Below are 14,036 nucleotides of genomic sequence, written 5' to 3' on the forward strand. Positions count from 1 at the left end.
CCCCTTTAATTCATATCTATGCAGTTCCTCCCCAGACAACAGACTTGGGCAAGTGTGACTTCAAAATATCTTTTTTTCTTCCCATTGTTCAAAGGATTTGTAATGTATAAATGAGTTGAACAAAATCTTTGGGACTGATATACAGACAAGACATAAATTATCACACAGGCCAACCCTGTGAATGCCTTCATTATTTAGAAAGTCTCAGGAAGGTTTCTAGCAGTCCACTTCCAAAATCAGCAGTTATTTTTGCAAGTCTTGTCCATTATGAAAAATCATGATAGTGTTTTCAGTCAATATTTACCTCAATCTCTTGAATACTTTTCCATCTTTTAAATCTAATTGGAGATTTTCACTGTTTTTAATACATTTTGAATTTGGATTTAGAACAAAGATAAATAACAGAAAACTAAAACTTTATTGGAAACTAGATGAGCCTCCCACAAGTCATTAGATGTCTGTATTCACCTCAAGGGTGAAGTAAAAGACATTAAAACTCTGGGAGGGCACACTACAGTTTTGCAGTTTTGCTCACACAGACTCATTGAGCCTCAGGCAATACACTTGTTATAGACACTTTCAGCTCTGCTCAGTTTATGTTTTGTTTAGTTGATTTAACAGATGTGCATAGCTTGCAATCATGCTTTTGTATTTATTTCATTCTTCAATTGTCTAGAGACAAGTAAATGATGGTTGGTCAGTTCTTCCTTAGGAAAACTTAATAAATAAAAATTTGACTATATAGAAGAATAGTATTGCTTTTGCTATTAAAGCACAAATTGCAAGTATTCCTTCCTTTAATTACCTTTCTGCTCCTCTCAAACAGTGTAAAGTCCAGAAAAAATGGCTGCTTTAATCAATATTTCTTTACTCTCAAATTTTGGCAAGGAAGGAGAATCAAAACAGTGTATTTTCTGAACAACTTCTCCACACAATCACAGTATGCTAAGTCTTATTAGCGTTCAAATACTACTAAGGCACAGAGAAAGGTTTTCGGCAGAAATGAATTGCAACTTGTTTTTCCTTCAGACAAGGCCAAGCCTTGTCAGTATTTGTTAGTTGTCCTCATTCAGATACTATGTATTTTTAGTATCATTCTTGTAGAAAACAGTGCATATCTCTGAGGGGTAATTTTGTCAGGTTATTGAGATTACTGGAGCCTGACTATTTCAGTGGTCACCTGTCCTCTGGCCACAAAATATCTGCATTTTGTTTGTTTTAAAACCAGCAGGACCACTATTCCTGTCTGAAAACCTTTGACACTTGAAATGTATTTGTGAATCAAAGCATCAAGCTTCAAGTGAAGTGATTTCTGCTTTGACGTATGCCAGGGACATCAAGTAATCAAAAAACAAGAGAACAAAATAAAACAACATCACAATATAAAATGATGTTAAAAAGTAGGAGCAATGCTATATCTCTTTCCATAAAGCTATTAGTGGGTAAATATTGTATTAAAGGAATATGTTTCCTTAGAAATGCTTTTCTGTTCTTCAGTCAGAGTTTAGCTTATTTCATCATTAATTTTTTTCATTAAAATACATGCTGTCAATTAGGCATGCAAGCATAACCAGGAGAATGTCTTTAATAAATCAATAGCTTAAAAAAACCCACAAATATTATGTCTACAGACAAAAGGAAACAGAACAAAAACAAAAAGAAACTGTGCAGTATTACCATAGGCTGTCTGATCTGTATCAGCTTGCTCCTTATTATTTACTTCACCAAGGAGAGATATGAGGCAGGAAGAGCATTACTTTGCAGGCCAGCCTGGGAGGACATGGCAATTCAGCAGCCTGGCAGAAGGTGGGTGTGTTCCTACCATGTTGTGTTCCTCATTACTATCTTCATTTTCTCTCACTTTGGAACTTTTCAGAAGTTCTGATTTCCACTCTTCATGTGCTTGTTGCTCAACAGTATAATTTTTTGTATTCTCCCTCTTTCTTATAGCTTAGGCAGTCATTAGGTGACCACTAAAACAGCTATTGAAACATGGGTCACATTGAAATAATCCCATATCAGGGCACAGGGTGAAGTGTTGAGGCTCTACAACTTCTTCTGGCCCATGTAGTGGCACAGCTGTTTGTGCTCTGCAGCTCTGCAACACTGGCTGAGTGAGAATCCTGTGAAATTGGTGCTTATGAAAGGACTATCAGAGAACTCCTCCATGGCCTCCCACTTTTGACTACATCTGAGCACCATTTGGAAAGTCACAGTTTTTGTCACTGAACCACAAATGATTGCAGACAAATTAAGTTTTGGTGACAGTAAGCAGGAAATAACTTTACATGAATACCAATACTTCCTTCATTTTTTGTTTCAGTGACCTTTTGTCAACAGGGTAGCAAATATATGAGGGCTGCTTCAAAAATAATGCCTCCTATTTTATTATACTGGCACACAACATCAGATATGGATGCTGGTGGTTTCAGTCAGTAGAGGCTGAACCTTCCTTCCAATATTCCATTCCATCTTGTTGTCATGCAACAGATAGCAGCGGAGGGGCAGTCTGAGGCAATAGTTTTTCACATGGTAGTGCATATGAAACAAAGGGGGTGGAATTGAACTCGTCCATGAAGAAAAAAAATACAGGCACTGACATTCATTGATGCTTGCAGAATGTTTATGGAGACCAAACGATGGATGTGAGTACAGTGAGGCAGTGGGTGGTGTGTTTCAACAGTGGCAACAGTGAAATGAAAGACAAGCTATGTTCTAGAAGGCCATGCACAGCTGTCACACCATGAAATGAAGAGTGTCTTGATCCATTCAAATTGGCTAATAGTGCTGACTATGTTGAAAACAAGTGTTTTGTAGCTGAGAATTTGCTCTAATTGTGTTATTTTTCTCTTTGTACCTTTTTTTAGTTTCCATGAACATAAATAGGAAGCATTACTTTGGGATGACAGCCTGACACCACAAGTTGAAGCAGTAGTTTTTTCTCTCTGAATTAAGTTGGCCTGAGTATAAACAAACACAAGGCTGTCAGTAGAAAATAAGATGCATGGCAGGTATATTCTGTGGACATTGTTTGCATTTCCTGTATTGCTGATCCATTAGAAAGAGATCTAGCACAAGGTTTTGTTATCATTGAGCAGATCTCAGACAATGGATCTCAGTAAACCTGAAGAGTGCTCTTATTAAAGTCTCTAATACATAAAATATATTTATGAAATGTATCATATTTCCATGTTTTACCTGTCATTCTATTTCATTTCACTCTCTTCTGTCAACATGAGACATTATCAAAGTAAGAATAGCTGTATCTCATCTAAAACCGAAATTAGTTTGAAGTCTACCTTTTCATGGGGAGCAGCTTTTCATCTTTTAAAATCATAAAGACACTTTAATAAACCTGTGTTTTTTTTGCTTCTATCTATGCTTTATTTTTTTATTATTTTTTTTTTAGGCTTGTACCTTAAAAGAAAGATAATCCACCCTCTCAAATTATCAAAATGAGAAACATCAGACACAGAGGTCATATGTCCCACCCAAGACAGATTTTTCTGATTTAAAACAACTGGTAGAAATTTAGCTTGATAGCTGATCATATATTTTCAAGATACACTTTAGCAAAGCATGACAGCAGCTGTGAAATCTCAGAGTTTCTCCTCTCTCCTCTATGACACCTTGATAAGGCAATTATAGCATAATTACCTTAACAAGTGGCATTACAGGAAATTATTGTCATTCTCCTGTTAAAATAACACATAATCATCAGCAAGTGTATTCTAGAATCCCCAATCAGCATGTGATTAACTGAAGCTAGAGCAGAAAAGAGAGTGTGATAGGAGGGCAATAAATGACAAGTTGCTAAAAAAGATTTATATATCTACCTATATAGACTTCATTTGGTATTAAGATAGTTGTTTTCCTGATCATTAAAAACAAGGGGGGAAGGGAGAGGAAATGAAGAAAAGAATTACCCTATAAAGCTGTTATTATTTGACATGTAGGAAAAAACAAAACAAAACAAAAATCTCTGAGGAACGGTACTTAAAAATACTTGGGTAAACAGACAGCTTAATTTAAAAATACATGTCTTATTAGTATTTAAATATACATTCTTGTGAACCTGATTTAGATTTTTATATGCTTTTGCTCTATTTTTTACTCTATTATTTTTTTAGGTTTGGGTCATATTGGCTGAAAAGCTGCATAAAGGAAAGGGATCTGGGGGTATTTTCAACATCCTGTTTAACATGAGATGGCAGTATGCCCAAATGGACAAGAAGGCCAATGGCATCCTGGCTTGTAGCAGAAACAGTGCAGTCAGCAGGACAAGGCAGGTGATTATCCCTCTGTACTCAGCACTGGTGAGGATGCATCTCAAGTATTGTGTTCAGTTTTGGGCCCCTCACTACAAGAAATACAGTGAGGCCATGGAGCATGTTCAGAGAAGGGCAAAAAAGCTGCTGAAGTTTCTGGAGCACAAATCATATGAGGAGTGGATGAGGGAATTGGGATTGCTTAGTCTGGAGAAGAGGAGGCTCAAGGGAGATCTTGTTCTCTGCTATCCTCTCAAAGGAGGTTGCGGCAAAGTGGGGATCGGCCTCTTCTCCCAGGTAACAGTGATAGGATGAGAGGAAATGGTCTCAAATTTCAACTAAGGAGTTGGATATTAGGAATAATAGGAAGGAAAAAAAAAAAACCCTTTTCAGAAAGTGTGGTCAAACATAGGTACAGGCTGCCCAAGGACGTGGTGGTCACCCTTCCTGGAGATTTTCAGGAAAAGAGTAGATGTGCCACTGAGTTATATGGATAGTGAACATAGTAGTGATGAATTGACTGTTGCATCATTAAATGATCTTACTGGTGTTTTTGAACTATAATGATTCTTATTCCATGTTCTTAGATAGACTACCTTGCACTCCACATTATTATGTTCTGTTGAGGAAACTGCTTCCAGTTTCATGCCATCTTCATAAAAACGGCCATGTTACTAAACTCCCTTTTCTCTTTCATCATCAGTGAGCTTCTTGAGTGTAACTGAAGATCTCAAGTAATAGGCTGCACTTTGAGAGAAATATCACCAAGAATCTCTTTTTTATTCGTCTCATCCCAGTTTTTACTTACAAAGCTGATGCTGAACATCACATAAACTATTACATAATGTGTTCAAATTCTTGAAATATTTTTTTCCTGATTAATTTGCTACTCTTCAGCTCGCAGAAAATATTTTCTCCTAAGCATGTTCCTATGTTTTAATAAAAAGAAGTTCACCTTTCACCACCTAATATCCAACAAATCTGAATAAAGTGAGCTCAGTATTTTGTGCCCCCAGGAAGTTGGAAGACTCTTTAGTTTTAAAATATGCATTAGACTGAAACATAGGTTGTATGGGAAAAGAATGCAGACGAGAGAAAAAGAAAAAGCAGGATTCTAGTAGAAGAGGAATATCTGTATACGTGGAACAGAAAGGGGAACACTTCCACACAGTGAAGTGAACATGAAGGCTCCAAAATTGAGATTCTTTGTTTTCTCCAGAGGTTCTTTTACTGGCACACAAGAAAGGATCAATCAAATAAAAATTATGGAGGCATTCTTATGGTAAGAAGTCTGTGTAACTTTAGATAAAATAGATTTGAAAAATGAGACGCTTAAGAAAAACCTTTTTTTGAACTTCATTCACTAGCTACTTTTAAAACAAATTTTACTTTGAATGAGTCATGGAGGTTGAAGTCAATTAAATTTATTTGCTCTGATAAGCAATCCGCCACCATACACACCTACTGAACAGCTATTTTATTCTATGGATAGCATCAGCAATAAAATTACAGGTAACTCCAATCATATATCCAGATTTCTTTACCCACGTGATTTCAAAGCCTCTGTTTCGGTGGTAAATATCTTTGATATCGTTGCTATTATTTTCAATAAATAAATAAAATATTAATCACAGTGAACCATTAGAAAACATGCAAGTGATTGCTCATAATATACTTTTAGTCGTGAAATTCCTTTAATGGAAAATCCTATTGAAATCAGTAGGGTTAGATTCAGTGTATGTAATTATGATTAATCAAACTTTCAAGAACCTTTGAAATCAGAATTTTTAAACTTTTTCTCTCCCCATCCTTCCCTTTCTCTTTTCCCTTTCCCTTTTATCCTATCCTTGTATTGTGGATTTAAGATTCATTTATCTTTACTATTTATAAATAATTTTTGTGGGTAAAAATTGTAGAAGATTTTTTTGAAGTTCTGCTTTTTGATCATAGAAGCAAAATGATGAGAGTGTGTATATAAGATCTGCATTTATCTGCTCTGAATCAACATGGATCTCAAAATGAGCTATATTTCTTTAGACTGCTAAATTATTAATTATTATTATTGTGAGAACGTAATAAGGAATTAAGTAAAGTACAACTAAAATCTGATACATCTCTAATCAACATTTAGTCTTTGCTTATTAAATAAATACAAATACAGAAAAATATGAAAGTCTTTCTATACAGAAAAATATGTTTTGATGTCAGTGAGAATTGTCACTTAACTGAATATCATCAGTTCACACTTTTACTTCCATCTTATAGAACATGCAGTAATTTATGTTCTATACATTAAAAGAATGTTGTTGAAAAATCTGTCTAAATAATCAGCTATTTTTTCCCCACAGTATTTGGAGGGTAAGCATTAATTCCTTAAGAATGTTCTAAAAAGTAGCAAAATTTCTTAAGATTTAACAGCACTGAATATATGCATTTACAGTTCAATGAAAAGTCTTTCAAAAAGACTTATGAATCATGAAAGAACTCTATCAGCACATTGTGAGTCCATGTAATTATATGTATATTTGATAATAATATAGAAGCCAATAAATATATCATTGTGTGTATAGGCTCACTGCAGCAGGTCATAATGATTTTGTTAGAAAATATCCCTACAAAGGTGTCTATTCCATTTGATTTCATTTGCACATTATTACATTTCAAAGCAAATTAATAATACAGTACTGAAAAGAAGGACTAACAAAATACAGGAAGAGATAACTATCTCACAGTCTGATACGTATTAACATTAAACTACAGTTTGGATTCTTCCACATTAGTATAACAATTATTTTCTAGATTTTCAATTGTGTAATTGAGAAATGGTCTTGAAAAATGGCTACTGTGTTTGTCCTTGTTTCAACTAGTGAGATGTGCCTTAGTAAAGTGCTTTAGCATGCATAAAGTTAGGCAGAATGGAGGTGTAGTCAATGCTGTGATTTTCTAAGGAGGAAAAAAAAACCTAAACTTTTACTAAAAACATATGTGGACAAAATCCAGGTTTCCGCAATCATTTTTTTATATATTACATCATTCAGCGAAGAGATACAGCCTGGAAGTCTCTTTAAACCAAAGCTTCAGTCTTTTCTACCTTCTTGTTACACTCTTGTTACAATCTTCTTGTTCACGATGAGTAGAATTCTGCATGGGTGCCTATGCAGCTTTTCTCACTCTATTTAAAATGTGTTGGTTTTTGTTTTTGTTTTTGTTTTTTTCCCAGGCCATCATGATTTTTCCTTAGCTTTTCACATCAATTTACAAGTAATTCATACATTGTTAATACTTTATAATGCCAGATGGTCTAAATTGTTTCCAAAAGAAAGGAGATGAAATATTTTGTGTTTTTATTCAGCATAAAGTTTATTTCCATTGGCACAAAGGGATCTTTACATCCATTTATCTGACAAAGAAAAAATCTTAGAGCCTGCATTAGCAACATTATATTTCAAAAGAGTAACTAAAAGGATCTTAGAGAAAGAGACTTGTTATTCTACTGCAATTCTGTAATGTTTAAAAAAAAAAAAAAATCACCTTTGTGTTTTTGATGCTACTGAAAGAAAAGAAAAAAGAGGAAAAGAGGAAAAGAGAGGAGATAGCTGTACAAAATCTAATTTGAAACCTGATGAACTAAATTTAGGCACAATTCAGTTATAGATATGCTTTATTTCATGTATATATTTTTAATATATGTTTGATATAATTATATATATGTATAAATATATATTCTATGCATTTATTGAAACCTTAGATACAGAGAGGAGTCTATAAACAGTGCAAAATAAAGCTACAATGTTACAGTGAGGGTCCTAACTTGATAATGTTTATGTCAATTAAGACCCAAAAGCTCAAGATTATCCTGGGATAAATAATGCTTATCACAGCACAGACAGTGATAGTTAGTAAGAGAATGAGATTTGAATTGCTTCTGGGCTGTTAGATTTCTCCTCACATATGGAACTTTGAAAAGCCATATTTGCTATCTATCATGAAGTAAAATTAGTCTAGGCCTTATATAATAGAATTTATGCAATTTATTTTTAATTATTCAGAACAAAGTATGAGCGTTTTCTAAAAATCAGTATGTCAAATCAAAGCATCATGTTCTCTGAAATTATATTCAGGTGATGATAATGGACAATTATCATAAGTAAAGAACTGTCTAGGGTATTCACATTAGAGGCCTGAATTCTCCCTGATTACATGCTTTTTTTTTTCTTTTTTTTTTATGCTTGGTTTTGTTTTCTGTCTCTAAAATTCTTTTTAAGAGCAGGATTTTCCCCACTGATAAGATGATGAAGGATTCCCAAATCTTAACAAATCAAACCTGGATTTTTTCAATGCCCATAATTAGAAACTGAACACTTAAGAATATTTTTCTACTTTGTTGTAAAATTAGTAACAATTAGTTATTAGGTTACAAAATGGAAGTTGTTGCTCAATTGCTTTCTTTTATCTAGTTAGTTTGGTTTTAGTTTATAAACAATTCCCATTGATATCTTTGCTGTGTGAAGGCATCTAGCTTTACTTTGCAATTGGCATGTTCTAAAGGCATGCATAGGCAAATAGAAGGAGGAACTGCGATTCATAAAAGAATAAAAATTTCAAAGTCTTTTGAGTATAGAAGAATAATTGATACCTGCTTAAGAATAATCTATGTAGAAAACATTGGCATTTTATATGGAAACAACACTGAAGAGCTAACCAATGAATATATGGTAAATATTGCCAATGCAGTGATAGAGAAAGTCTATAAAAAGAAACAAGTAAACCGACATCCTACAAAAACTTTTTTTTTTTTTCCTCCTGCTTAAATGAGCTGCTGGTGTATCTTGCTATAAAATATGACACAAATTCTATCTTTGAAAAACTGCTACCCCTGACTAAGTACGTGTGCAGACAATTATTTCTCTTTCAGATATAATGAGGAGAAATGGTTAAGATCTTGCTCTCTCCCTCAATCCTCGTATTTAGTCCTGTAATGTTGTGAAAACTTTCTGGTTAAAATCTTTTAAAAGTGCCAAGAATTACCTTAAGAACTTCTGCATTCAGTTTGTCCATCTATGAAATGATCATCTTTTTGTCTGTTGACTTCTAAAGCACTAAAAGGGATTTTTCTTCACTGTATAGTGACAAGGTACTTAGTGCAATATGCTTACAGTATCATCCAGATTATTAAATACTATAGTAGTAAATACTATATTACAAACTATAAAACATGCAGGAAGCATCATATAATTTGTAAATATAATATAGTTCAAACACAGCTCAAATTGATCACTCTAACATAAACAAAGTGAGATCTTGCTGATTAGTATGCAATTGGTTGAAAAGAGAGACTTTGATAAATGGTAAGTATTGTCACAGATGAAACAAAGAACTATCAATATTATAAAATTCTGCAATAATCAAAAGAGTGAACACATGTTAGAGGTAAGGAGATTAGGCAGGAGATTGTTCCATATAGGATTATTTGCAGGCAGTAGAAGTCAAAGAATGGACTTCAAAATAATATAAAGTTATTTAACCTTCTTTGTTAAAAAAAAAAAAAAAAGGCAAAGGCATTAAACAGATCTTTTCATGAAATCTAGTACAAAACTGAATTTTCTATAATGTAAAGAGATATTACATTTGTATTTTGTGCATAAGATAGTGTTTTTTCCAATTTTTAATGATGTAAATAATGAGGAAAGTAACGCTTCCTATTTTGTTCTATAAAAAATACAAAAAAGAGCACAATAACACTATCTGATAGAGGAAGTTCTCAGCTACAAAATACAATTTTTCAACGTACTCGCCACCATTACCTATGTCCTTTTTCCAGTGATGAACAAGAACGTGCATGCTGCCCTCATAAAAATCTGCACTAGTGTAGGTGACCCATGGAAAGGAAAATGTTGCCCTCAGCCCAAACAAATGAACATCAGAATTAGCAAAATCCAGATTATATGGTGAGTGTGGTAGGACAATCCAGCCAAAACTAGCAATGTTCTACATGGTCTTCAAACTGGTACGGGGCCTGGAATTATCATGTTGCAAGAGAAAGATTATTTTCTTCTCTGCCTGGCTCTGGAAATCTGAGCCTTCAGCTTAGTCAGTAGCAGTTAAAGTTGATGGTTTGATAAGATTATAAGAAATCCAAAAGGATAATCCCTTTCCTATTCCAAAAGACAGTGCACATCACTTTACCTGCTGAGTTCTAAATCTTTTCTTACTTTTTCTTCAACGAGGAGTTCACATCACCACTCCACAAACTGTTGTTTTGATTCACATTGCAACAAAACAATGAGATAAAGAAGGAATTGCAAGAAAAGTCAATGGTATTTAGTAAACCACAATCTATTGGTGTATATTTTAGGGAAAACTAAAATCTTGTCACTGAAAGTGTTTTGGACAGTTGTATCTTTTTTTCAAAATTGCATGATCTTTAGTTAATTTTTGGTTTTCAGATTCATTTTTGAAAGGCATCAGAAAAGAAATTATAATGAAAAAGATTGTTTAGAATAAGAATTAGGAGAGTTATCAACCAAAAAAAATAAACAACAGGTGAAGATGATTTGACACTAGACAGCAGGAGAGGTGGACAGTCAACACCTGACTTTTGGCTTTATTAGCAATTCAAATAGTAGATGGTTGTGCACAATTTACTTTCCCACCAACTACGTGATTTGTTTGATTAAATACAGGTATATCTGATGTGTTGCTGTGTAAATACAAACTGCTAGACTTCTTTATACTCTAGATCCCTTTTATGGTTGCCACAACTAATTTACTGACATTCAGTTTGTAGATAAGGATTTCTCACTTTATATATCTAAAAGCAGGTGTCTCTATGTGCATGTGATGCAGTAAATAGTACTTAGAATTGTGTTCAGCAGACCAGATATAATTGCCTGAGATGCAGACTGTCTCATTAGGCACCATAGACTTTGACACAGAATTTGATTGTATTGACTAAATGTCTGGTAACTGTAATGGGAGCTTGGACCTCTCCCATAGAGAGCCCTAGATTCATCTGCATTACGTGAAAAGATTTTCATGTATGAGGTCTAGGATGCAACTCATTTCATCAAAGAAAAAATCAAAAAAGGTATAGCAAAACAAGACTCTGTAGTGCCTAATTTTCTTTATGATTGTTAAGTGAGTCTAAGTGGTGATGAGTTAGATAATGAGAGCTATGCGATAAAATCTCTGGTTTATTAGCCTGACCACTAAGTGAAGATTTTAAAAAAAAATGAAGATTATTCATTTTTCAACTTTTCATGCTCATCTTAGTATATTTATGAGTGGGGGCTGTTTAAGTTCTGATTTGTATGCTGTGCAAGAGTTTGAAATTGACCAGATAGTCTGCTTTTGGTCTCCAGGGTAACAGCAGTTTCCCAAAATGACTATACGCCATTCTTAACAAGTATATCAAATCATTGGTCATGTTTCTTATTAGTTTCAGTAAACCTCTAAGAAAATCAAGAAATAAAAATGAATCTGAAATAATTTTAGTCTCCTATGAGGTAGATCTGTGATTTTATAATACAAATTATTTTCTTAGATTTGTATGTTATATTTATTCTGAAATATCTGCTGAAAAACACAATACTCAATGAAATATTCAGTGTTTTTTAATCGAGATAACTTTCACTATAAATTAATATATGAAACATTTCTTCCCTCGCAATTCTGTCCCTTTTTGTTTGCCTAATTGTTTGTATAATATCTTTAGTAATATATGGTGATTTTCAATCTTCTCATGAAAATAGTTTTAAAGCATTAATATAGTCTAAGTATATGTAAGAAATTTATTATTTTGCCTTTGCCATGACCAGCTCATATAGGCTCTTTTCTAAAACAAACATTCTGACAGAAAAAAAAATAAAAATGTTCCTAGGTGGTTTTGAAAGGAAAAGGAATTTAGGATTTTATAGTGATGCAGCTGTAAGGGACCTACAAAGATAATCAAGTCTAACTGCCTGACTACTTAAAGAATAATCAAAAGTTAAAGCATAATAATGGCATGATCCAAAGGCCTTTTGAGAAGAATGGGGCATCAACCAATTTGTTAGGAAGTCTGTTCCGGCATCTGACAACTCTTACAGAAATTTTTCCAAATACCCAGTCCAAACCTCCTTTGATGCAGCTTTACGTCATTCACACATGTTCTATTATTGATTACCAGGGAGAATATGTCAGTACCTGCCTCTTCATTTCTCCTCAGGCCACTGAGGAGGTGCAGACCACTGAGCCTCCTTTTCTCCAAACTAGACAAACCAAATGCCATCAGCCTCTCCTCATAGATCATGCCAAGCATTTTTACCAGCTTTGTGTCCCCCCTCTGGAAGCTTTCAAGCATCCTATCTTCCTTTTTATATTCAAGGTGAGTGTGCACCAAAGCTAAATATAATGAGACAATCCACTTTTTATACCAACTAGCTATGACTTCAAAGTATGTCTTACAATCTTTTCCTTTCTGCAACAAATTGTGGTCTTTTTTTTTTTTTTTTTTTTTTTTTCTCTTCAGGAATTCTCTGTCCCTAGATTAGATTAAGAGCTAGAGCCAAAACATTACTCCCACTTGGCATTACAGCGAACTGCTTTGCCATAATGCATGCAGATAATTTATCATTGTAGGCTATGATCATAGGATAAAAGGAAGTGAAGCCCAGATGGAAAAAAATGTTGAAAAATGTTAAAAAACAAAGCAGCAGAGCTATGGTAATAGAGTATTTAGAGAACAGCAATTTGTGACCACTAATGTGACCCTACTCTATTCCGTTCTACTCTGAAAGGAAAGAATATTTATGTTTGCTTGAAGAAATTCTTTAGTTGTGGAGTTGAGTGGAACACATATACATGCATGCACAGATACACACAGTCACTTATAACAATGGAAAATATTGACCAGTCTTAGAGAACTTGTAGATCATCTGTAGTTTAGTGTCAATATTATTAAAGCCATTGTTTTTTCAATTGCCTATGTTTTTGGAAAAGATAAAAGACAGTTACAGAGTCGGACTCGCATCATAAACATGTAGCTTTCCCATTGTCACAATGTGTGGATAAGAGCAGAAAGAAAGTCCACAAATGAAAAATGGTTTTGCCATCACAATCCTATTTAGACATCTGAAACAGGTGAAACTTGAGAAAAGTAATATTTAAACAATACTTCTTTAAAGAGTTTAAGATATCTGACCTGTTTACAATGAGAAAATTCATATTAGTTTTTCATAAATAACTTTTTCCAAAAAGAATGATATTTACAAGTCATTGATCCTGGGAAGAACGTTATCTATCTCACTAATATCAATGGAACAATGGTATTTTCAACTCTTTAATTATGAGCTAGACAGTGAACTACCACAATTTTCAGTAAGCTATATTGCAATAATTTACTAATGTAAAACTTGCATTAAATAACAGCAATGCTTATTTATAAGCAAAGAATGTGTCATGTTTATTTATTCTCTGATCTCCCCCCCAAAAAAAATCTTCTTTGAGAAACTCAATTTATATACTATTATGCTATTTTAAATTATCCAGAGACTGCAAAGTATTTTAGTACAATTCATTAATTCTTGAAGTCTATGGGTTAGAAGGGAGCAAATTTCTAAAATCATGCATGTAACATTATTAGATTCTTTTTTCACTTTTGCTGATTTCAGCATGCTTGAAGCTGCACAACACAGCCCTAAGCAAAATTTGTACAATCTACCAGAAAGTGGACAAATTATTATTTTTTCCAAAAATGAATTTTCTGATTTTGTAGCTATATAGCTGGAG

The 14,036-nt window shown here is 33.7% G+C and overlaps 1 long non-coding RNA gene across 5 annotated transcripts in view; it reads left to right on the forward strand.

Annotated features, from left to right (window-relative positions):
- Positions 1-14,036, forward strand: part of LOC146544075 (uncharacterized) — a 78,715-nt gene that overhangs the window by 42,167 nt on the left and 22,512 nt on the right. Inside the window, exon 3 of one of the 5 annotated variants that reach the window (XR_014884155.1) lies at positions 12,475-12,633. The exons of the other annotated variants lie outside the window; for them this stretch is intronic. This is a non-coding gene — a long non-coding RNA (uncharacterized LOC146544075). The remainder of the gene's footprint in view (positions 1-12,474; positions 12,634-14,036) is intronic. 5 annotated transcript variants of the gene reach the window in all.

The sequence above is a fragment of the Meleagris gallopavo genome, chromosome 6 (genome assembly GCF_905368555.1).
Source record: "Meleagris gallopavo chromosome 6, MGAL_WU_HG_1.1, whole genome shotgun sequence".
NCBI classification, from domain to species: domain Eukaryota; kingdom Metazoa; phylum Chordata; class Aves; order Galliformes; family Phasianidae; genus Meleagris; species Meleagris gallopavo.